Source organism: Elaeis guineensis, chromosome 14 (genome assembly GCF_000442705.2).
Source record: "Elaeis guineensis isolate ETL-2024a chromosome 14, EG11, whole genome shotgun sequence".
Lineage (NCBI taxonomy): Eukaryota > Viridiplantae > Streptophyta > Magnoliopsida > Arecales > Arecaceae > Elaeis > Elaeis guineensis.
In genome coordinates this window covers 55,779,223-55,803,804 of record NC_026006.2, presented here as the reverse complement: position 1 = coordinate 55,803,804, position 24,582 = coordinate 55,779,223, and the positions used below count along the sequence as shown (strand labels likewise).

The 24,582-nt window shown below is 36.5% G+C and overlaps 2 pseudogenes; both read left to right on the top strand.

Moving 5' to 3' along the window:
* Positions 1-258: 258 nt before the first annotated feature.
* On the top strand, positions 259-9,830 carry LOC109506592 (DNA replication ATP-dependent helicase/nuclease JHS1-like; annotated as a pseudogene).
* A 3,309-nt stretch (positions 9,831-13,139) lies between these two features.
* LOC105057680 (uncharacterized) overlaps positions 13,140-24,582 on the top strand; it is a 29,481-nt pseudogene continuing 18,038 nt past the window's right edge.

The window sequence follows — 24,582 nt, the reverse complement described above, 5'->3', positions numbered from 1 at the left end:
GTCAAAACTTGGATTTTAGTTCAAATTTTTTCAAACCCGAAACTTTTAAAACTTTCATTCTTCAGAACAAATAGGTTAAAGAGTCTCAAAAATTCACGAAAAATTATTTTGTGATTCACTAACATTCAAGGATCAATTAACATCAATTTTGATTTTAAGAAAATATATATTTTATATAATCTTCCACATAAATGCTAGTTTTCAGACTTAAAAAATTTTCAGGATTCGTAACGGCAGACAGTCACAAATTGTGCCAAAATGGCTTCAACAAATTTTCGCAAAGTAAGTTTAATTTAAAGTGGTTTATAATTGAGATTAAGTGGCTCTTAAGGTCAATCTTAGAAACTTAAGCTAACACAAAAAAAACCATACGTAATCCGAAAATTCTATACAAGACTGGGGTATTACATTGAGACTGGGTCGACCTACCTTCAGCTTAATCAACCCAGTCTAAGGGTGAGTCGACTAAGCTATTGCTGTTGTCATCTTTCTGGCTTTCTTCTCGTGCTGGCCTCTTTGTTCCTCTGAGGTTTGGAGCATCACACCAAGTTCTACGTTTGGCCCCAATAATACTCTCATAGTTGGGTGGCAGCTAGTTCACCAGACATCGGAGGTAATGCTGATGGCCAAGGCTCATTGAAGAACTCCATGTTGCAGTGGAAGAAGTTTGGGAGGAGAGGCTAGATTATGATTGTGGTGGTGGAAGGGGAATCCGACAATGGCAATGGGGGTGTTGGAGGGGAAATGAGGGGCTAAAGGGAAGGGGAAGTTAGGACTGAGGGGGTTATTGGTCTTGGCATTGGGGCTACGGAGGTGGAGGCAGTGGCATAGTGGGTGCAGGCGGCATCCTCGACGGAGTCAAAGGTGCTGAGCTAGACATGGGTCTTCTTCCGGAGTTCCTAAATCTTCGCTGCGAACTGCCTCACGGCTGCTTCCTCAAAGCATGGAATTACGCTTCTTTCACCTATTAGGCTCTGACTATGACCGTTGCTGTCGTGGTGGTAGCTGCCACCTGCCCCTTTCTCATCACTGATCACCAAGCCAAATGTCGGCTTCTTCTAGGTCTCCTGGATCTCCCCTATGAATTGGTTCCATAGTTGCTTCCTTATACCATGAAATCATGCCTACACTTATCTGGCTTAGTCCATGGCTACACCATCATTGCTGTTGCTGCTGCTACATGACCCTTTCTTATTGCTGATTGAGATTCTAAGGATGGAAATTGGCATAGATGAAGGCTGGAGAGAGGGGGGGGGGAGGGATAGGGAAGAGATATATATTTTGATTTAATTACAAAATATTCAATTCTAATAATTTGTACCTTCAGTTATCTGGTCATCCATGTTAGACCATTCTTGAATCTATGGTCGATATCATGGACCTGTAGGAAGGTTAGAAGCACCATATTGAAACCCTTATTGTATGCCTATTTCTAGGGAGTAAATATTCGTTGCAACGGTGATACCACGTCAAACTTGTAACAAGCTTATCAAAAGTCGGGAATCGGTGGGGCAGTGTGGGATATCATCATGGGAATCGGTGAAATACACGGCAATCAATGAAATGCAAGCATTCTCATTGGGTTGTGATAAATTTGACGTGGTATCACTATTGCAACGAATATTTACTCCACTTCCAGGTCCTATCGAGTTGAGCCTCATCAAGCAATTCTTAGGCTCATCTTGAAATTAATTTTGAGTCAGAGATTCAAGTTCAGGCTCAGCTCGATTATTCTCAAACCTAGCCTAATGAAGCTTATATTTTAGTTGAGATTGAGCAAAACTAGAGCAGCTTGAGCCTAACCTGGGCAGCTTGGATTGTTTGACATCCTTGTGAACAACCATGAACTTGGGATTTTTTTTTAATAATATACATTATTTAGCAATTTAATCATTTTTGTGGGATTTCAGATTCTTGGGATACTAATGTTCTATCGTATAAAAATATTGTTCTATCAAAGTCTCTTTACATTCAAAGCTGTCATTTGCAATGTTGGAACTTGTTCACCATATTTTTGCAGCCATTCTGGTTTCCACCATTCAATTTATTTTTAAATTTTCTGATTTAAGAAATCATTGATATGAAATACAAAAAATAGAGATTTGGCTTACACTGTGAGTGTCTTTTGATTGCTTGATGTTGTTGATGTCTTGATGAATTTCCCTTTTATGGTATAGAGGCACTAACTATATACTGATTTTTTTGTGTAATGATGACAAACCCTTAAGTTCAATATGATGTACTTTATTTTTTCAAATATTTTGTCATGTAAGTTTTGATTGTGCTATGATATACTGCTTATGACCCATGAAAAAAAGTTTGATAGAAGATTCAAAACCGTAATACTGAATAGCAGTTCATGTCTCCTATTAACTTCCCATATTATTGCCTTTTGTCATTCAGGTATCGTTAGGACCCTTGATGCTTGCCTCAACATTTGTTCTAGTTGGGGACCATTACCAGCTTCCTCCACTTGTTCAGGTTCATTCCACTTTTCATGCTATATACTTTTACAAACTTTTCTTGAATTTTTTAGCTGAATGGATGTTGCTTTCTGTCTTCCTAGAGTACAGAGGCTTGGGAGAATGGAATGGGCATTAGTTTATTTTGCTGGTTATCAGAAGCATGTCCTGAGGCAATTTCATCCTTGCAGTGCCAGGTTCCTCCAAATTATGTTTCCCGTTTCTTTATATTAAAGATGACTTGATGCTTCATGCTTGATATCAAAATCTAGAGTAGTTAATGAGCTAGGTCCTCTTGCTTTCAGTATCGCATGTGTGCTGGTATAATGGAACTGTCAAATGCACTAATTTATGGGGACAGATTATGCTGCGGTTCATCTGAGATAGCAAGTGCCAAGCTCAAGTTTTCTAGCATAGGAACCATCACATTGTGGCTAAAGGAGGTAAAATCAACTTTTTTTCTGGTTCTCATATGAAATTATAAACTATGAAAATCAATTTTGGTTCTGTTTCTGGTATGGAGTTATAGTCTAAGACATGCTTCATCCATGCAAGAAATGTTCAAAATAAGAATTTATGGTTCTCAAGAGCTCCAAATCTGCCAATGTTTCTCATAGTTCTTCATTTTCAAATATTTTTTTCCTATATTATAAGTTGATTTTTTAATGGATACGAATTTCAATAAAATACTGTTGGAGGGAAAGATGTTGCAAGATTGATGGTATGGGCTTACCAATTTAATGGCCTCTTTCATGAAATAAAGTCAGATTTGAAATTTACAAGTCAAGCCTTTTAGGGTTTTTACCCATCATGCTCTTATGGAAATGGCATTTAAACATGACAGAAAATTGATCACAACAACCGGTAATATCCGTAGTCATACATAAAAAACTTTAATGCTAATGTACATAAAAAACTTCAATGCTAATCAGAATCTATGTCAAGTGTCGTCTCAATTTAATTTCCTTGTGGATCAAACTAGTCAAATTATCACTTGAGCAGCCTAAAGTAGAGCCGAATCATATCTTTAGCCAAGGTTTTACATTTTGGTAGGACAGGGGGCATCCCAGTGGTCCTATTCTGTTTCTATGAGAAAACAAGATAGGGACAGGTTCGAAACTTCGAAACCTATCCACGTGGGTTGAGAAAAAGAAAGAGAAAAGAAGGAAAGGAAGGAAACATGAAGAAAAGGAAAAAAGTGAAAGGAAAGAAAAAGAAAAAAAAAGAAAAACAAGGGGAAGGAAGAACAAAAGGAAAGAAAGGTAGGAAAAGAAAGAAAAGAAGGAAAGAAAGAACAAAAAAAGAAAGGAAGGAAAGAGAGAGAAGAAGGATATCTATTAGGATGTATAACCCAGGCTGTTACTGGGACGGGCTGAGATAGCAGGGCATCCTATTCTATGGAGAAACCAGGAGGTCTAGGACACCTTCATCCCATGGGATTTAAAACCTTATTTCTAGTACATATTAATGACACTAAAGTATTGCTCTTTAGATCTTATTGCGTATTTGCTGCCTACATAAGGTGACAACAAATTTAGAGGTAATCAATTTTGTTCTAGAGGAGCTTTTTTTCATTAATTTTTTCTGAAACTAGGACAGAGTTAAGCCTGACTTAAATCAAGTTGATGGTGGGATCAAACCATGGTCATTGATATCCAGTTGCTAGTGACTTTATGAATTCAATGAGTTGGCACAATGGCACCCTTGCAAGTATTAGACTATTGGCTGTTGATGCTCTCTCTCTTTTATTAGGGGGCTTGTCATACATCTACTATATAAAGGGAAGGCTAGTGTGTGCCCCTGATTCTCCATCCCTACTCTTTTTAAGCATGCTCTCCTTTCTCCTCTTCCAATTCTTCTTTCTTTTAAAAAGGTTCTCTTTATGAAAGTGTGAAGTGACACGTGCTGTATATGTTTTCTGCTTGTGGACTGGATTACATGGTTTCTTCCTAGAAGTTATTTGCTCTATTTATCATGTTTTCCAAGTAACCTCCCTCCTGTATATTCTTTGTCTTTGTTTTTTTTCTATCCTCTTTCTTTTTTCATCTTTTGTTTTTCTCTCTTTCCTTTTTATTTTCTTTCATTCTGTAAATGAAAGCAGATTGAACTTGGTTAACCTTTTTTTGGGTAAAAAAGAGTATCTCTTCAAGAAAAGTTTGAGCTAATTAGTAGATTAGATGCTATGAAGTGATATATTGTGGAGGTAATGGGTACTGACATGCGAAAATGAGAGTTTCTCTGAATATGTTTTGTTCACTTGAACAAAAAAGGATATTGGTTGCTATTTAGTACTCTAATGATCAACATCTGATGGAGTCATGAATGTTTGCAATACACTAAAGTATCGACTATGTAGCGAACAAATGGCAGCGCCAAAGCTTACATCTTATTTGGAGATGGGGCAATGGTGTCAATCAATTTTTGCAAAGGTGAGGCTTTCTCAACAGTTGTCTTTTTCATTGAAGTGAGAGATATTACCTTGCTTAAATGAAGAAATCTACAAGAGACAAAAAGTCATTGGTTGAGCACTGACTGATCTCCAATAGTCTACGAGAGAGGCATAAGTAAAGTACAAGATCTAGCTATAATTGAAGGTCTAGGTGACCATCAAGATATTTTTAAGGGTGAAGCAAGGAACTCCAGAAAATTATCTTGCCACACTTACATCATGGACATTGTTGGGCTAAAGGATGGTAAAGTGTCACAAAATCTGACCAGGACCTACCAACGCATGCATACCCACGTGAATTAAATGGGTTGGTAGGGGCTTTTTGTGATCGGATTGCTTCTGGGTCAACCCCAAATCAACCTGATGATAAGTGGATTAGTTTGGGTTTAGCCTGTGACTTGATGGGTCACCATGTTGATCCATCAGGAACCCACTTGCTCTCGGACCTCACACGATCACTAGTTTTCCAATTTTTTCATATGATTTGGTTCATTTATAAAAGTTATAGAGAATGACGGACGGCATGCGCCACAGGATTTTAGGATATCAGTTTGCATTGAGCCAGTTTTATCCTTAATTAGTTTATGACCTTCATAGATCCTAAATTTTTATATTTGCGGTGATCATGAATTTATGATGATATATTTGAAGCCAAATCTGGATTTGCTGAATGTCATGTTTTATTTTCCCTTTTAGTTGTATGTATTATTGATGTGGGAAGATTTAAATGGGTTGTTGGGTGGGTGTGGGTTTGTATAAAATAAATGCCTCGGTATGAGTCTATATTTTTTCAATCTGATTATAAATAGGTTGAGAGGTTTTTTGACCTAATCCCTGTTCGAGCTGGCCCAAGTCCAACCTGACCCATCCAATTGCTATCCCTAAGTATTATTTACAGGATGAAGCCTAAGAAGAAGCTCCATTGGAGTAACGGGTACTTTGTCTCAGGTGCATACACATGATGTTTTTCAAGTATCCTCTTGTAGAGAAGTTGCTCTAGTACTCTATAGTTGAGAAATGGGCCCAAGGTTCTTGATCTTTTTTAGTGCCCTTTAGGCTTTTATTGCTTTGTGCTCCACTGTTTTTGGACATGTACAGAGATCCATGCTCTCTACTCGTATTTGGTCAAGGACATGGACACCCCAACAATTTCAATGGGAGATTCTATCTCTCAGTTGTTTCCATGCATGACTTCTACACGAAGAGGTTGGACTGTGATCATTTTTGCCATCAAAGACAAAACAAGACACTGAACACTGTCTTGGCCCACATGACATATTGGGTCTAAAAATTTTCTTGAATCTGACTGCGGTTAGCAAATGAGTTGAGTTGGGGTTTAAATCATGAGCCGAAAAGAAGACTCTGGTGCACGTCATACTTGCTCCCCATCTGGACCTAGCTTGGCTACGTGCCTGTTAAAAAGAATGTATGTGGTATCTATTACCTTCAGTTCCTTATATGTCCTTGGGCATTATATTTGTTTGGATGGTTCTGGTATAATGTTGAGTGTTCCGAACGCATTAACGTCCCACTGGAAAAATGCAAGCAAAAAGCATATCACAGTACCTTTTTCATATAATTTGCATATATTTTGACATCAAAGAGTGCTAGTTCTGTAGCTTTTGATAATTTTTCACACCATTCTTTTCTGGTGTGTGGGAACTGTCTTAATGTCTCACCCTTGATTTGATGGATACAATAGGAGATACGCTAATCTTCAGATGCACAGGAGGCTGATTCAAGAAGAGTTTTGATGAATGCTTATAATGCTTTAAGAGAGGAAACTGTCTAGTAATTGTTTGGCTTTCTTGATGAAGAGGATATTTGTTATATATGTAGAAGGGGGACTGATTTTGCGTTATGATTTAATTGGTAAGATGGTAATGAGAAAGAGCTTAATTGTTGGGCATGATTATGTTAAGATATTAAAAGGATTATGAGATCATTATTATGCAAAACTATGATGATACAAAGGGTGGAAAGATATCACTTGGTTAATAATTAACAGGTACAGCTGAAAAACGGTTTTTTTTTTTTTTTAAATGAATTTTCTTTTAAATTCCCACTCTCCAACAAATAATGGCTTCACTTTAAATGCAAATGGTGGCATGAACACAATTTGCAAATCAGCATGCCATTAGGGCAAAGATATCATATGCAGACATATGAGGAGAAAATTCTGGTGTGGATAGAAAGATAACATTATGGAACTTAGCAAATATTTGCACATGCATGATTTATGTCTGGTAATCATTAATTACCACACTAGGCATCATATGTACATAATTTACACAACTATTAAGAGAATCATACAAAGGGTGAATGATTCCATATGCAACTTTTTCGTTCAAGGAATTCAGATAACTGATCTTCCCATCAATGTTATGACGCTCCAGACCTCTTGGAGAAGTGCTGTTGTGAAAAAAAATGAAATGGAAAGTCTGTTGGGATTCACGGGCTTCCATCATTTGCTGGTCCATTTGGTTGAAAAAATGGCTGAATCTTCCAAGAAAATTTTTCTGCTGCTCCAGAAGTGCTATGTTCCAATTTTAGCTTGGTTAAAGATTGGACTAGTCAAGTCTCTCAAGTCTCAACTGTGGTTCGATGATGTTTATTTCTTTCTCGCCTCTTGTACTGCTATTGCAACATTATATTTGTTTTTCTTCTTTAATTTTCTTAGTGGAAGCGATCAGGCTTGCCTAGTCTTTCCTTAAGAAAATCTGTAAACAGCAAAAATGATCCTTCCAACTTAAAGGCCTTTTAAACCACAGTCCTGGAATGGAATTTTTCCTTCATGTTTATTGCATTTCTTTGGACTTTGCTTTATGGATCCAGAACATACCTCCAAGTTTTTACTGAATATTTACTTGGTATCCAACGTGGAAGTTGCATCATCTGTTGACTGTATATCACGATGTGTTAGTATGCATATTGGATGCCGTTTACTGTTGTCATCCTATGTTTGGCCTTTATCAAGCTTGACGTAACATGCTTCATTTTGCTTTGATTCATGAAATATTATACCTTGAACGTTGCTTTTGTTCAACCAGCTGTTGTTCTTAAACCATGCAGATTTTGGATCTAAAGAGATCTGTTGTCTTTATCAACACAGGTTGGTAGGAATTTTGTTTTCATTTTTGATTACCATATATCTGGTAAATAAAGCTTGATATCGAAATGAAATCCTTCAGATTGGTTGCCTGCTTTGGAGGCAAAAGAACACAATACTGTGAACAACCTTACAGAAGCATTTATTATTTCAGAGGTACGAAACTTAACTTTTATATCTATCTGTCTTTCTTGATATTTAGTGAATTTGGCTTGAAATTAATTTATTCATTTGTGTTATTTTACAGATCACGAGAGAATTATTGAAGATAGGCATCATTGGAGATGAAATTGGTATCATTACCCCTTACAACTCTCAGGTCCATCTCATTTGACAAGTTGTTGGTGCTTTTGTTGGGGTTCAGACAATTGACAAATACCAGGTTACAGTTTGGAACTTGTAAGATAATTTTTGATGCATTGGGTCTTGTAAATTGTTATATTTTCCAAAGTTTTCTGACAACTACCAACTGGTTACTTCAGTTAATTGATTGTTTATGTGTTAACAGTGAATTTAAAGCATAAAGTACCCATCGACTGTGTTCAATATGTGTCATGTTAAGATTGGATGGTCACCGACTGTTTTGTTGTCTGGTTTGAGGCATGCCTTTTTCACTTGAGTGGAACGTGCTTGTGTTGAAGTTGTCTATTATAGGTTGGATCATTCTTTTGCCCATTCCCACTAGTTGAGAATGCAAGATAAGATTGTTTTCATTTAACATGGTCATTTGATGATTTTAGCTTTCAACTTGATGTTATGACCCAAATCTTTTTGTTTCTGAGTGCCACTGGCCTGGCTCTCCAATTTCTTACATCACATATGGTATTGTTCGAGCAGGGAAGGGACAAGGATTGCATATTATTATCTTTTGTACGATCCAGTGAAAACTTGAGAGCCTGCACTTCCTCCTTGCCTTGGAGATTGGCACAGGATCAATGTTGCCCTCACACGTGCAAAGGTTGGTGGAACCATCAGATTTCCTGGCAACCCAATCTACTCTGCTCATTCCCCGCTTTTTTTTTTTTTTTTTTAATAATTTATTTTCAACTACTCTGATTTTGAATGTTTTCCAACATTTGTTAATTTCACAACCAAGATGATGGGTAGAGACTGGACTGTTAGTAATTTCGATACTTCATTGACAATGCTAAATGAGGGTACTTGTAAAAGAAAACTAGCAAGATTATCTTTTTGTCACATGTAAATTTTGATCATATTGTAAAAATTGATGCTGCTGAAGACTGTTTACATCTTGATTTCTCACTTAAAATGCAAGTGTCATGCACATATTCTGTTATGATTTGCATTTCTGTGCCTATTTGACATGCTCGGATGTTGCTTTGATTCTTTTTGCGGAATTGAAAAAGCTGATCATGGTTGGGTCCTGCAAGAGCTCCGTTGCTGAGGCTACTGATAGAGAAGGTGGACGAGCAAGGTGGCATAATTCAAACATTAGGTAAAGATGTCCATCACTTGAAGGTGCTGAAGAAGTGCTCTCAGATGACTGTACATAACCATCATGGATAACGTCTATCTTTTAGTCTTTACCGAGGCACATTATAAAAAGATACTCCCTACGAACTTGGTCTCCAACTCATCCGAGAGCTTGTGAGGTCCTTCTCATTGAAAATTCTTGGAGTTGGGATTGGAAAATCAAGGTGCTCCTCGACGACAACAAGAGCACATCCGACTTTGTTTTTTTCTGATTGCGGTCGTAAGTGATTATAGACTGTGATTACAGACTGATTCGACAGACTGACAGAAAAGATATTTGAATGGTATCAATGACTTCGTCTTTATATAAGTTTTATTGCCCCATAAAGTCTTATATGCAGTTGTTATTTCGCCCGAAAGTATTCTTGATAGACTCCCGAATGCTTGGTATGTTTCTTGTGACTCAACTATCTTTGATGCTGGGTTTGTTGAATGGGAAGCTTTAATTTTATGTTTGTTGACGTGATAAATTCTGCTTTAGCTTTATGTTGTCAAAACTATAGCTTTCTAATGATATGATGGGAAAAAAAAAAAAAAAGCCTTTATCTATATGGCTTTTTTCATTTTGATGAAGTTAATAATAATATTAGCAATTGGCCAAAATGTGAATGCCTGATATATGGGGATGCAAATACTAGATTATTAATATTAATATTAGATTTCGTTTCTTATTCTAGCAACAATTCAAGCTAATATTAATTAATACCTTCATAAGCATTCGATCAAGTTAGCAGAGTATAAAGGTTCATCCATGATTGTCTAATGTGTTTCTGATAACAGAAATATGAACCGTACAATGCTTGTCAAAGAATACTGAGTGCAATGCCACATCCTTTAAACAATAGCTTATCTAATAGTGCATTATGTTGCACCCAAGTGCTTTTTGTAGAAGCAAATTTGAAGAACTAGTCAAAGACCCGTGCATCGCGCGTGGGGCTGGATGTGTGAAAATAAGTTTTTCAGATGTTGTTGTTCTATTTTTAATTGTTCAGATGCAACAGTGAATAAGAAAGAATAATTTCACATCTAATATATGAGGAGAAAGCGTCATATATTTATTAAATAGAAGTTAATATGTATTTTTGGTGGACTACAAATATCAATAAACAAACAATCTTTGAGTTCCTAACTAAAAAAAATGAATAAATAATTTTAAATTTGTGACAATAAATGTAAAAGAATATAGCAACTCTAGATAGCACAACAAAGCTTATTTAAGAAGCTGAGTTGACAACACTTTAATACTCCTTTACAGAATATATATATATATATATATATATATTAGCTATCATTTAGTGACTCAGTTGAGGAAGCAAAATATTTGCCACCATCTAGACAACAAATCACTCATATTATCTTTTGCTTGAATAATCCTTCTTAGCAAGTCCCTTACTGGACCTATTCTGAAAGCTCCTTACTGGATCTACGACCTAGATTCCTTAAACAGAATTCCAAAAATGATACTATCTGCTCTGCTAGTGCAAGTTCCAGGTTCTCTGATGCCACAGTGAGAGTTTGAAAGCTGAATCAGATCAAGGACATTTCTCAGCTTTTTTTTTTTTCCCTACTTTTTGAAGTTTTGGACAACATTTGTAAATATGTTTGGTTCTAATTATGATACTGCATATACAACATGTAGAAAGTGCAGCTTTGGTGGAATTTTTTCCTTTATCCGTATATTCTGTCACTATAAGTTATTAATAGAACTCTTCTAGTTTTACCAACAATATAATGGTTTTGCAGGTTCATTAACTAATCCATCGGTATTGGAGTTATTCTCTGTGTCATATCTTGCTCCGGTTGTATTGGAGTACTAACAATGAATGGATGCTGCCTATCTTTTGTATCCTTGATTCTTGAAACTGATTTTAATTATATCTTTTATTTTGTATCTGTTTTTTTTAATTATTATCACTTCTTTGTTTCTCTTGCGGTGTCTCCATGCTCTTCGTTCGTGAGTTTCTTTCATTAGCTGAAATGCTAAAAGATTTCTTCTTCTTCTTTGTATTTCAAAGGCCATCAAATTTCAAAGTATGTATTTGCTTTCCTTCTTGTCAACTATAATTTGTTTAGTGTACCAGTTCTAATGAATAAGAATGTCATTAATTTTTTGCAATCTGTTATGTAATTTCTTTCCTCACATATTGCCATTTGGAACAAGGATCTTGCTTGTCATGTTCTGTATATTTGCTTTACTTTGCTGTATACACCGTATACTGCAATCTAGTTTGGTTACATTGAATATTGTGGATCCTTTAACCCAAACAGTATTCTTTCTTGTTGATCTTGTTGATCCTAGTTGAGCTGGGAGCTGCTGCTTTCGTTTTCTTTGATCACAGCAGGAAGGATGTAGGCCTTGCCATTTTGATAGAGTTTATTTTCTTTTTCTTATTATTTAATACTGACAATAACTTCTGGCGCAGCTAATTCCAGCTGATAAAACAAGGGAGGTTGACATGATGATAAAACAAATTTTAGGTTGATTATTTTGTATGAAAATTAGGAAGCAGCATCGAATAAATTGTTGATCTCCATGCATCTTTCCGACTCTATTTTTTGTCGGAAATCGAACTAGTAGATGATAAGTCGAGACTATTGCTCTCAGAGCATTAAATCCAGATCGTCCGAGTATGGCATTATAAGTCGAGAAAATTTGAAAAACTATGAATGTCATGAGAACAGTACTCTATTGTGGTTCAGTTTCTGCAATTAATGGAAGAGTGATTTCTCCTTCCACAGTAACCGCATCTCCAGTGAAGCCGACTAATGACGTCAAGACTCTCCTGAGTCGATCAGTCGGTAGTCACATTTGAAAAAAATCGAGTAAAATAAAACATCCGTCGAGCTTCCATTATCCACTAATTTTTTTTTTATATCATAATTTGCTATCGTTGCCGAAACAACGACAGCATCATCATGGGGAGTTTATATTCTCTGAATATCATCTTTCGAAAAGGTAATTACATTGTTGAGTCGTCGTTTCTTCACCGACTCTTCTTCGGAAGTTGCCCTCCAGTTCTTCTGTCGTCCAGAGATCATGTTGATTACTTTCGCCGTTGGTTGATTGTTGAGTATCTCCTCAATTTGTGGTTAAGATTGTTGGTCGGTGGGAGATTGAGTCGGATGATCTCGTCGAAACTTTTCGAGATAGCCTCATTAAATCAGGGCCTCTATTTCGTCCCTGAGTTGGATACATTGTTCGGTATCGTGACTTTGATCATGATGGAACCGATAGTACTTCTTCCTGTCTCGGCTCCTCGATGGCTCTTTCATTGGTGGGGGGTGTCGTAAGTACTCATCTTCTTTGATCTCCATCAAGATCTGCGCACGGAGAGCAGAAAGGAGAGCATAGGAGTCATACCTATTATAATTATTCGGCTTCGGACTCCGTCGTCGAGGCGAAACTCGCTTATTAATAGTCGGCCTATTCGATTTGGTCGGAGCTTCACTTTTCTTTTGTTTCTTATTCTGATCTTTTCTATCTGTCTGGTGTCGGTCAGAAGCAGCTTTATCCGCACGAATATGCTTATACACATGCTCTAAAAGTTCAGCATAGATCTGAGAGAGAGTCTTATCAAGAGAGTAGGTGAATATCGATCTCCTCAGACTCCTCTTTATGGCCGATATGGCTATATCTTCATTGAGGTCCCTGACTTCAAGTGTGGCTTTATTGAAACGAGCCACAAAGTCTCTTAACGTCTTTGTCTCATCTTGCTTGATGGAGAAGAGACTATTTGATGTTCGTGACGGCCTTCGACTAGTGCTGACGTGGGCCACAAAAGAATGCTCGAGCTGCTCAAAAGAGTTAATGCTCCTCGACTGGAGTCCAGAATATCAGGCTCGAGCAGCTTTTCGAATAGTTACTGGAAAGTTGATGCATAAGAGGGCGTCGGTTGCATCCTAGATCATTATGAAAGTCTTATAGCTCTCCAGATGGTCGATCAGATTGGTGGAGCCGTCGTATGGCTCCATCTGTGGCATCTTGAACCGAAAAAGAATCGGTTCATTCAGGATGCGCTAAGAGAGAGACTGGGCAGTGTGGAAGTCGTAGTCGTTGGAGGACTTTCGAACTTCCATCTGAAGTTGGACGAGTCAGCAGTCGATCTCCTTGAACATGCATTCGTAGTCATCAAGCCGTCATTGCTGGAAAACTCTAAAGGTAGAACCCCCTGAAGAACTTGAAGAGGGAGAAGAAGAAGGAGTCTGCAGTCGTTTTTCCTTCCTGATACTGTGTGCACGAGAAGGAGAGGAAGAACACCGTGAATGATGGGTGGCATGGTGGGAGTGTCGAGATCGTGGCTGTCTATCAATGAGAATGCTGAGACAGTCACCGCTTTGGATATGAGGAGGGTGAGCATCATGGTGGATGGCGACTATGCCTAGATGGCACTGACTGAACCACCGACTGCTCTATCGACAGCTACTGCTGCTGGAGGCTTTGGACAGCCTCCGTCAAAATCTTCATTTGCTGCATGAGTGCAGTAATCTGTGCGTCTGTGGTGACCACAAGACACGAAAAACTGAGCTTTGCCACTGGAGGTGGGGGAATAACATCTTTCTGATGGAAAGACTGTCTCACCGATCCAGTCGAGTGTTGAGCTCTGATTTTCGGCATGATTGATCATAGTATTCCCCTTTCTAGTGCGCTAATCTGTTGCGGTCAATCTCCTGTCGTCTGTCATCGGTGAAGAGTATCTGCAAAACAAAGTCCTCACAGATAGAAATTGTATCCGATGGGGACCTTCGATGCTTAAGTCAGCGAAAAGTTGGTGAACAGCAGATAATGAGTAATTGAAATGGCAGGATATTAGCCCAGAATTATCTTTTCTCGTATTGTTTATTTATTTATTTTTTTTTATACATGATTCTGATGTAACTGTCAAGCACGTGATCCCGCTTTTATGGTGCTAAATTATCGAACCATAATCATGGAGTTAATGGATTGTTTATGTCTACTAATGACCGTGACGGGTAATCGATAATCATTTATAATAGTTAGGTATGTTGAGAAGATAAGCCGACTATATGTTGGTAATAGTAGTAGGTTGGTAGTCCTGCAGATCCGAATAAGCATCGATTGATTACTCTGATATGTCGATTGTCTTCGGTCGGAGGTTAATCGAGTTATCCTTTATTGGTTGATAATAGCCGACTGTCGATCGGTCAATCAATTGTGAGTCGGTGTAATATATTTATTTGGCTGATGTAGAGTCGGGATCGAGAGTCGGTTGAATTATTTCACCACTATTTTTTGAAGTTTTGGACAACATTTGTAAATATGTTTCGTTTTAATTATGATACTGCATATACAACATGTAGAAAGTGCAGTTTTGGCAGAATTTTTTTCTTTATCCGTATATTCTGTCACTATAAGTTATTAATAGGACTCTTCTAGCTTTACCAACAATATGATGGTTTTGCAGGTTCATTAACTTATCCATCGGTATTGGAGTTATTCTCTGTGTCATATCTTGCTCCGGTTGTATTGGAGTACTAACAATGAATGGATGCTGCCTATCTTTTGTATCCTTGATTCTTGAAACTGATTTTAATTATATCTTTTATTTTGTAGCTGTTTTTTTTTAATTATTATCACTTCCTTGTTTCTCTTGCGGTGTCTCCATGCTCTTCGTTCATGAGTTTCTTTCGTTAGCTGAAATGCTAAAAGATTTCTTCTTCTTCTTCTTCTTCTTCTTTGTATTTCAAAGGCCATCAAATTTCAAAGTATGTATTTGCTTTCCGTCCTGTCAACTATAATTTGTTAAGTGTACCAGTTCTAATGAATAAGAATGTCATTAATTTTTTGCAATCTGTTATGTAATTTCTTTCCTCACATATTGCCATTTGGAACAAGGATCTTGCTTGTCATGTTCTGTATATTTGCTTTACTTTGCTGTATACACCGTACACTGCAATCTAGTTTGGTTACACTGAATATTGTGGATCCTTTAACCCAAACAGTATTCTTTCTTGTTGATCCTAGTTGAGCTGGGAGCTGCTGCTTTCATTTTCTTTGATCACAGCAGGAAGGATGTAGGCCTTGCCATTTTGATAGAGTTTATTTTTTTTCTTTCTCGTTATTTAATACTGACAATAACTTCTGGCGCAGCTAATTCCAGCTGATAAAACAAGGAGTTTGACATGATGCATTGGTTTTTAAAGGAGAACTGGAAGATAGCAAAATGGGCTGCCATCTTCCAATAAAACAACGGATTTCACTCCAAGGGGCATTTGATTGAGGATAATCTAGTATGAAAAAAATGATTCTAATATCAGATTATTATTTTTGGTATAAAAAAGGAAAGAATGAGATAGTAAAAAAATTGATGGATCCGATGCTTATTTTTCAAAGAGAAAAGATAAAATAAATACTATGAAAGATTGGTAATTAATAAATTTTTGTACGACGGTGATCCATACTTCATAAAAATATCCATAATAAAATTGCATATGTAATTATTGAATTGTTTTGATGTCTTTTCAAATTCATTTCATAAAGAACTTTTGTAAAAAAATTAAGATGGAGATGATATTATGTAGAGGACTATGTGATTATAATCATTATATAAAAACTAATTTGAGATGACAATGCTATCCTAATATTAAAAATTATTTTATATTCAAAAGTATATTTGTAAATTTGACCATATTTCTATGTAAATTTATCTCCATCTAAACGTAATAATCTTTTTTCAATGTCATTTTTCAAAATAATTTTTTGATTACAGTAAAAAAATATTTTTCTCTACAATCATTTTTTCATATAAATGATTTAAGAAATTAGCAGATTACCATATAATCTGACATACTCTAACCAAACAGACGGTAGAATATTATTGAATTTGCTGCGATTGTGCTATTGATTACACTAACAAATAGGAAAAAAAAAAAGAAAAAAAAAAAAAAGAAAAGAAAAGATAAGATGGGAAATAGAAAAAAAAAGAAAAAAAGGAAAAAAAAAGGAAAAAAAAAGAAAAAAAAGAAAAGATGGAAAAAAAAAGGTTGTTGTCTGCAAATGGTAGAGGGTGCATGGTGCGGCGGCCCGTGATCCTTTCACCGTTGAGGCGCAACCCAGCGTCCAACCCACCCACTGCTCCCACTCGGGTTACAAGCTCTCGTTGCTGAGCTCGACGGTCAAGGGCTTAAGACTTCCCTCTCTTAAAGCATTATAATATCTTTTAAAGCGGCGATGCGGGACTAAATAGAGCGGCGCTTCAACAAGAAGCACTGTACCCACGCCAATGACCTCTCTATTTACACCCACATCCAGTAATAACATAACAATAATTATAATAATAAAATAATTATCTCGTGAAGATGCTTCGAAAAGAACCCCTAAAACCCTCCAATCAAACCGTCCTTTCGCTCAGGTTTCGACTTTACCGTCTCATCATCTGTTATCTTCTTCTTCTTTCTATTTTTTTTAGTTGTTTGAGTTATTTTTGGAATTAATTGATTCTGTTTTAGACTTAATTGTTAAAGGAATGTTGTTCTTGTTCTAAACTTTCGTTTGATCATGATCAGGCACATGTTTTCTCTTTATGATCACATAGATCTCATCGACAGCGTGCCTGAACGTCAACTTCGCTTCCGACGGTATTTTATCCCATATCATTACATTCTGATGGTCCTTGCTTTTCTTTTTTCTCTTCAAATATTTTTGATATTAATTTCAATGAGAGATTATGATCCATTTATGGAATTGTAACATTGTAGGGTTTAAGACAAAGTGATGATTTTTAGGTTAATGGAGAAAAGAGGAAAGCTTAATCATAGCTTCTTGACCATTCTATTTCTTCTTGTGAGTGAATTTAGCCTTACCGTCTGATGATCTAGTTAATCTTCTGTAAATTTCAATGATATTTCTTATTTGATTTTATTAATCATGTAGTTATCTGGGTTCTTGTGTCCTAGTTCTTGACCTTCTAGCTAATTCCATATGTATGTTTCTTCAGCTGCCATTTATTCTACTATTTTTAGACGGTGGCTGGAATTTGGTAGTTCAATATGTTTGGCCTAAATAAATAAATAAAAAAAAGTCATTTTAACAAATTACTAATACTTAGATTTTTTCCTTTTCTTTCTTTGTTCTTGAGATTTATAGTTCAAGATGACGCTACAAGAAAATGGTCTTTATGTGACAATATTTTTTACGACGGAAATCTTTCCATCACAAATAAAATTATTTGCAACGTAATATATTTTTTGTTGATAAAAAAATATTTATGATGATTTTATTTTTTTGTTCAAAAAAAGAATATTAGCGATAAAAAATAGATTTTCGTCGTAAATAAAGGATTATTTTCGATGATTTTTTTATCGTAAATAATAAAATATTATTTAAATTTTAAATATTTAAATATCAGTGATAAAAATATTTTCGTCATAAATAATTTAAATTTTTATGATGAAAAATATTTTTCCATCGTAAATAACCTATATTTACGACTAAAAATTTTCGTTACTGATATTTGAAGAGAAATAAAAAAATTAAAATATCGAATATTATAGATTATTTGGGATGTAACTTTTCATCATAAATAATTTAATTATTTATGATAAAAATAATATTTTCATCATAAATAACCCTTATTAATGATAAAATTTTTTATCGTTAATATTTAAAAAAATTAAAAAAATTAAAAAATTAAAAATTATTTGTGACGAATTGAAATACGTCGTAGATAACATAAATATTTGCGATGAAAAATAATTTTTTCGTCGTCAAACAATGATCATTTATGATAAAAATTTTCATCACTAATATGTAAAAAATAAAAAAAAATCAAAATTCAAAAGGTAAGCTATTTGCGACTAATAAAAATGTTACGTCGTCAATAATTGATTATTTACGATAAATTACATTCATCGTAAATAATTAAAAAAAATTAAAAAATTAAAAATTACATACTATTTATGATGAAAACTTTACATCATAAATAATCAACTATTTATGACAGAAATTTTATTTTCCATCAAAAAATTACTGTTTATTTATGATGAATATTTTTTATCACTAATATGTAAAAAATAAAAAAATTTTAAATTTTAAAATTGACAATATTATGGACGTAAAAAATTTTCGTTGTAAATCATTAAGCGCATTTGCGGTGGAAGAAAGTTTTTTTGTCGCTAATAAATCTGTTTTAAAAATTTAAAAATAAAAGATAATTTACAGTGAAAATATTTCATCACAAATAATCTACTATTTGTGATGCTAAATCGAATAACCATCGTAAAATCGTTGCTTATTTACAACATATACCTTTCATCGTCAATATTTGAAAAATAAAAAAATTTAAAATTTTAAAAAATAGACTATTAGCGATCGAATCAAAGATTTTCATCACTAATGGCTTTTTTAATGATGAAAAATTTTATCGCTAATATTTTAAAAATTTTAAAAAAAATTTCTATTAAAGGATGTTTAGATATATTATAATAAATTTTTCTATATTTATAAAAATAAATATTAGATAGTTTTTTAAAAAAATATGTGCATAAGAAAAATATGTAGAATATTAAGATGAATATGTAGTAATATAAAAAAATAAAATTAAAAAAATATTAATTTTTTTTTTATTTTTTTAACAAAGACTTAATTGATTCCAATTTAGGATCTTTTTGAATGGGTGGATCCAAAATATTATGGAACTCAAATATCAGTCCCAGACAATGGTAAAATAGGCCAAGCTCAATTTATAATTCTGTATATTTGGTGGTTGGCTCATGCATCTCATAGAATTTTAGGCCTAACTATCTAAATAAATGCTTAATTGGATTCAAAGTTGCAAGCCACAAGCACATGCTGGTCACTTCAAGGCCTAGATGGGATCATCCAACCCACATGCATCCGATTATACACAATTTAAAATACTAGGGATCTAATCAAAATTTTAAGTTGAAAAATCCAAAACTGATGATCTGGTTTCTTGTCTAATTCATGGTTCTAAAGTCTAGAAAAATGCCTACATTAAGCATAAACAACAGATCAAGCAGCCAAGCTAAACAACACTATCCCTGATAAGATTTTAGTTAATAGTAGGCGTGGTCGATTAAGGTGGAGCTATGTTATGGAAGACGGCAGCATCATTATCCCAGAAGGACAACAATATCTGAAAATTATCTTCTGTTGCCGACATTCATGAACAGCAAGGCTGGATGCTGGAAAAAGAGTTTTACATTTATAATTACTTTATTCTATCCATCTCCATTTTATCTATAACGTAAAATTTGGAGATCTCAAGCTGTATGCTTTAATATTATTCTTCAAAACTTTTAAATATCCTCGTATCTGTCGGCCATCAGAACCTTTTGAAATTACAACAATATTTTAAAAAGAAAAAAAAAGAAATTTAACATAAATTTTTTAAAAAAATGAGAATTTCTTTTTTCAGTAATTATTAGCAATGAAAAAAATTTTCGTCGCTAATAACGTAATTAACGACAAAAATTTATCATCGTAAATAACTTTTTTGTTGGAAAAACTTTTTTACTGAGAAATATTTTGGTGGGAACTATTAACGATGGAAACTTTCTGTCATTAAAAATTTATTAGCGATGATATTTATGGTTTCGTCGCAAATAATATTTTGGGGGGAGAATAATTTTTCGGTGAATTTTTTTTTTGACGGAAACTATTAGCGATAAAAAATAGTTACGTTGTCAATAATATTATTAGCGACGAATTTTTTTTTTTATTATAGTATTTTTTTGTTTAAATTATTAGCGACAAAAATTTTTATTAGCGACGAAAATTTTTATCGCTAATACATCGCGTCCCGTCAGGTCCCATCTGAAACCTATTTTCTTCTCTGATGCCCCCTCCTACTGTGCTTTCGCATGCTCCCCCCCGGCGTCTCCTTCTATGCTCTGCCCCCTCTCCCGACCGTCGCCATCCTCGATTGCCGTCACCGTCGCAGTCGCGTCCACCGATAAGGTAAGCTTTCTTTGTTTTTTTTTTGAGGGGGTTCTCAGGCCATCGATGGGCCATCGGGGATGGGGGAGATGCCGGTGGGGACGGGGCCAGGCCGGCGGTGCCTGCATCCGCCGTCGGTAATCCATTTTTATTTTTTTTTTGTTCTTTTGTCGGGCCATTGGGCCGGTGTGGATGGTGCCGAGGCCCACACCGGCCCAGTGGCCCGGTCGGGTCGGCGTGGATGGGTGGGTCGGGTCAGGCTGACATGGACGGGGCTGAGGCCGGCGGGCACGGGGACGGGTGGGCCGGGGCCGGCGGGCACGGGGATGGGGATGGGTGGGTCGGGTCGGGTCGGGCCGTCACGGATGGGGTCAGGTCGGCGGAGATGAGGCCAGGGCAGGCAGGCGGGGATGGGGTCGGGGCCGAGTAGAGCCGGTGGGTCGGGCCGGGTTGGGTCGGGTCCGGGCCGGGTCGGTTCTGGGTCGGGTCGGGGCCTCCGGGGATGGGGCCGGGCCGGGCCAGGCTGGGTTGGGTCGGGCCGGGCTTGCGACACCTGCGTCCACCGTCGGTAATCCATCTTTATTTTTTTTTGTTCTTTTGTCGGGCCACCGGGCCGGTGTGGATGGTGTCAGGGCCCGATCGGGCCGGCGTGGATGGGGCAGGGGCCGGGGCCGACGGGCATGGGGATGGGGACGGGGATGGGTGGGCTGGGTCGGGCCGGGGTGGACGGGTGGGCCGGGTCGAGCCGGCACGGACGGGGTCGGGCAGGCACGGACGGGGTTGGGGCGGGCTGACGGGGACAGCAATTTAAACTCAGCATTCTCTTTTAACATAGGCATGGCTAATCTGACCTTCACGTTCTCAGGATACTGCAAGGCATCAAATATCTTTTCCATCTCTCGAGTCCATGTCTCTACAACTAGAGGGTTAGGTCCACCCTCAAACAATGGTGGATTAAGCCTTCTAAACCTCTCATAATATGACTCTAAAGATGGTGCAGATTGAGGAGTAGCTTGTGTCTGCTGCTGTTGCTGAATAAGTTGAGCCACCGCTTGTCATACTCCAGCAATATCAGCCTGAGTGGCTGGTGCATTAGGAGCATGCTCAGCCGACTGGTTAGCATCTCTCATCGTAGTTTTTTTTGCTCCTCTCTTTCTATTGACAGGATTTGTCAAGACTTCATTCTCTCTGTTGCTCATCGCCACCTAAAAATACTAGCATTAATTAACTTCCTTAAATGAGCAACAGGAACTTTAAAAAGAAATTTATCTATTCTTATTCAATTAAATATGACCAAGCTAAACGAGATCTATCTACCCATTTCAATTTATCTATCTACCCATTTTTAGACTTTTAAATCTACCCATGATCAAACCTATTGCTCTGATACCATCAAATGTCACGCTCCAAATCCAGGACATAATATGGCCATGCTATCGAGGGATGGAGCCCATGATAACACGAAGCCAATCCATCATAATCATCTAAAATCCATCAAAAAAAAGATTCAATTTCATTATTTATCAAATAATTAAACTAATATTGGTTTAGAGCATCTAAATCCAAAATCAAATATAAATTTATATCTCAAAATCCATAATTATTTACTATAAGTTCATGATCATCATATATCTAAACTTCATCTACAAAATTTTCAAGCTTGCATCGCAGATCTCCAAATCTAATTTTTTTTTGCCGGTCCTAACCTTATTCCTCTGTTCAAACAAAAAGAAAACAAAAAGAATATGAGCTACACTAGCCCAGTAAGTATAACCTACACTTTCTTATCGGATCCAGCATAAATTTTTTATGATAATATTATATTTTAAAATTAATAAATAATATAAAATAAAATATTTCATGGAGTATATAATAAAACAAGTGATAAACCAATTATGCATGCAAAAATCATGAAATTTTTTAAACATATTTTGAAAATCATTCTTATCATGTTTCCATATCATATTTTCAAATCTTGCTCACAGATATTCATGCTATGGTCACTTTATATCCGTGACAGGGCCAGTGTTCTTAATCGATAAGTTAATATTTTGTATGCCAATTTTATACCCGCTGGCAGGGCCTGTGTTCTTATGGATGCTAGCTCCAGATGTCGACCTTCCCAAAGGGATTCGTTCATAGCTATCTGAGAGCCTTTGAAATCATTATATCTTTTTCTTAAAACATACATATACATAGGTGGTAAAACCATAAAATTCATACTTCATAACCATGCTATTTTCATAAGACATATTCGTGAAATCAATGCTCATAATAAAACATGCTTTTTCATATCACATATGCTGATCCTTATTTTATGAAAAATATGACTTCATCAATAAAAGATCAAATGCATAAAAATCATGAAAATTTAAAAATAAACAAAGAGCGTAAGATCCACTTACCTCAATCATCCTAGATCTTTAATCTTTCTTAAATAAATTAGATAATCCTATTTAAAATATTAAATCAAGATCAATTTTTATTTTATAAATTAAATAATAATAGAAAGTGATTGATTGGGTGACCAGTTCGATAGACCACCCAAGCATTGAATCGATTCAGGGTCATAGATCCCTAGAAGGAGAAAAGATGGCCTAATATGGGATCTATAAGTCTTCTTAGAGAGAAAAAAAGGAGAGAGAAAATTTTAGAGAGAAAAAGTCCAATTTCAGAGAGAGAAAGCAATGGTTTAGACCGAAGAGAGAGAGTCTCTCTCTTTTTTTTTTCTTGTTTTTTTCTTTTCTTTTTCTTCCTTCTTCTTCCTGTGGTCTTCTTTGGCAAAACAGGGGATCGAATGGTCCCCCCCTTTTGACCAACCGTCCAGGGCCGCAGCTAGCACGACGGTGGTCGGTGGCAGGAGGTGTCGACAGAACGACCCAGAGAAACCCAAAATTGGTGGTTGGCGGTGACCACCGATGTCGGAAAATCAAGAAAAAAGGGATGGAACAGAGGCTATCTTCCTAGGCAAAATCCGATGACTCTGGTCACCGACGATCGTGCACACCGATAAGGAAAGGAAGGGAGAGAAGAGAGGAAGAGAGATTGCGGCTTACCTCAAACTTCGATGACCTCTCCAGCGAGGAATTACGGCGAGCACAGTGATGGCTTTCGTGAGCAATTTTCAGCGATCCTCGTCGTTTTGCTTCGAGACTTTTCGGTTGGAGGAAGGGGGAAAGATCCCCCCCTTAAATAGAGTCGGAGGGGAGGAGTTTTACTCCTCCCTGGTGGGCTTTTCCGACTCCAATTAGGAGTCATCGATGGTGGAAGAAGACTCCCTGTAGGAGTCTTCTTCAAATGTTTATTTTTTGGGCTTTTGGGTTTAAGGCCCAACAGACCGGGTGTTACAGCTCTTGATCATAGGATCATCATGAAAATGGTGATTGATCCGGATAGATCAGTGCACAGATCACTTCCTTCGGAAAGATGGGTCTCGAGTTTGCAGTGTAGAGACACTGGAGCGAAAGTGCAGATGGTTGTTAGAGAACAACTAGCACTGAACGTGACCAACATGAGAAGTCACATGGATGTCTGCTCACTCGTTAGTGACTTTCTCGATGCTGTAGTTGTATGACTGATCTTTTGACCTGAGATGACACTACTGCTTGCAGTAAGGCTGCTGAAGTTTGACTGATACATCAATATGGGTCTCAATAAGTCCTTGTAGTGGATGTTGGCGATAGTTGATCCACTGTAGGAGTGAGGTATACATCAAGATGAGATCTATCGATCCTAGCAGAAGGGAGTAGTCCTATGAAATTTAAGAGGCTGAGTCCTTAAGTCTATGATCATAGTAGTGTGATTGATGAAAAAGAATTTTTATAGAATCACAAATGGACTCGAGCTGATTGAATCTATCATATGACCGATGTTGATGTTTGACGATTCATCCACGACCTGCCATCTGGTCGGAACTCACAATAGAGGGACTGTATCATGCGTTAACTGCATCTAAAGATTCATCATCTTTAATTCTACTGGGTTGTCACTACATACTGCTAAGTGTCACTGGTGGATTATGAGACTCATGAAGATCATATTTGGTATGAAAAAGAAAAGAATGAGATGGTAAAAAAATTGATAGATCCCATGCTTATTTTTCAGAGAGAGAAGATAAAACAAATACTATGAAGAATTGGTAATTGATAAA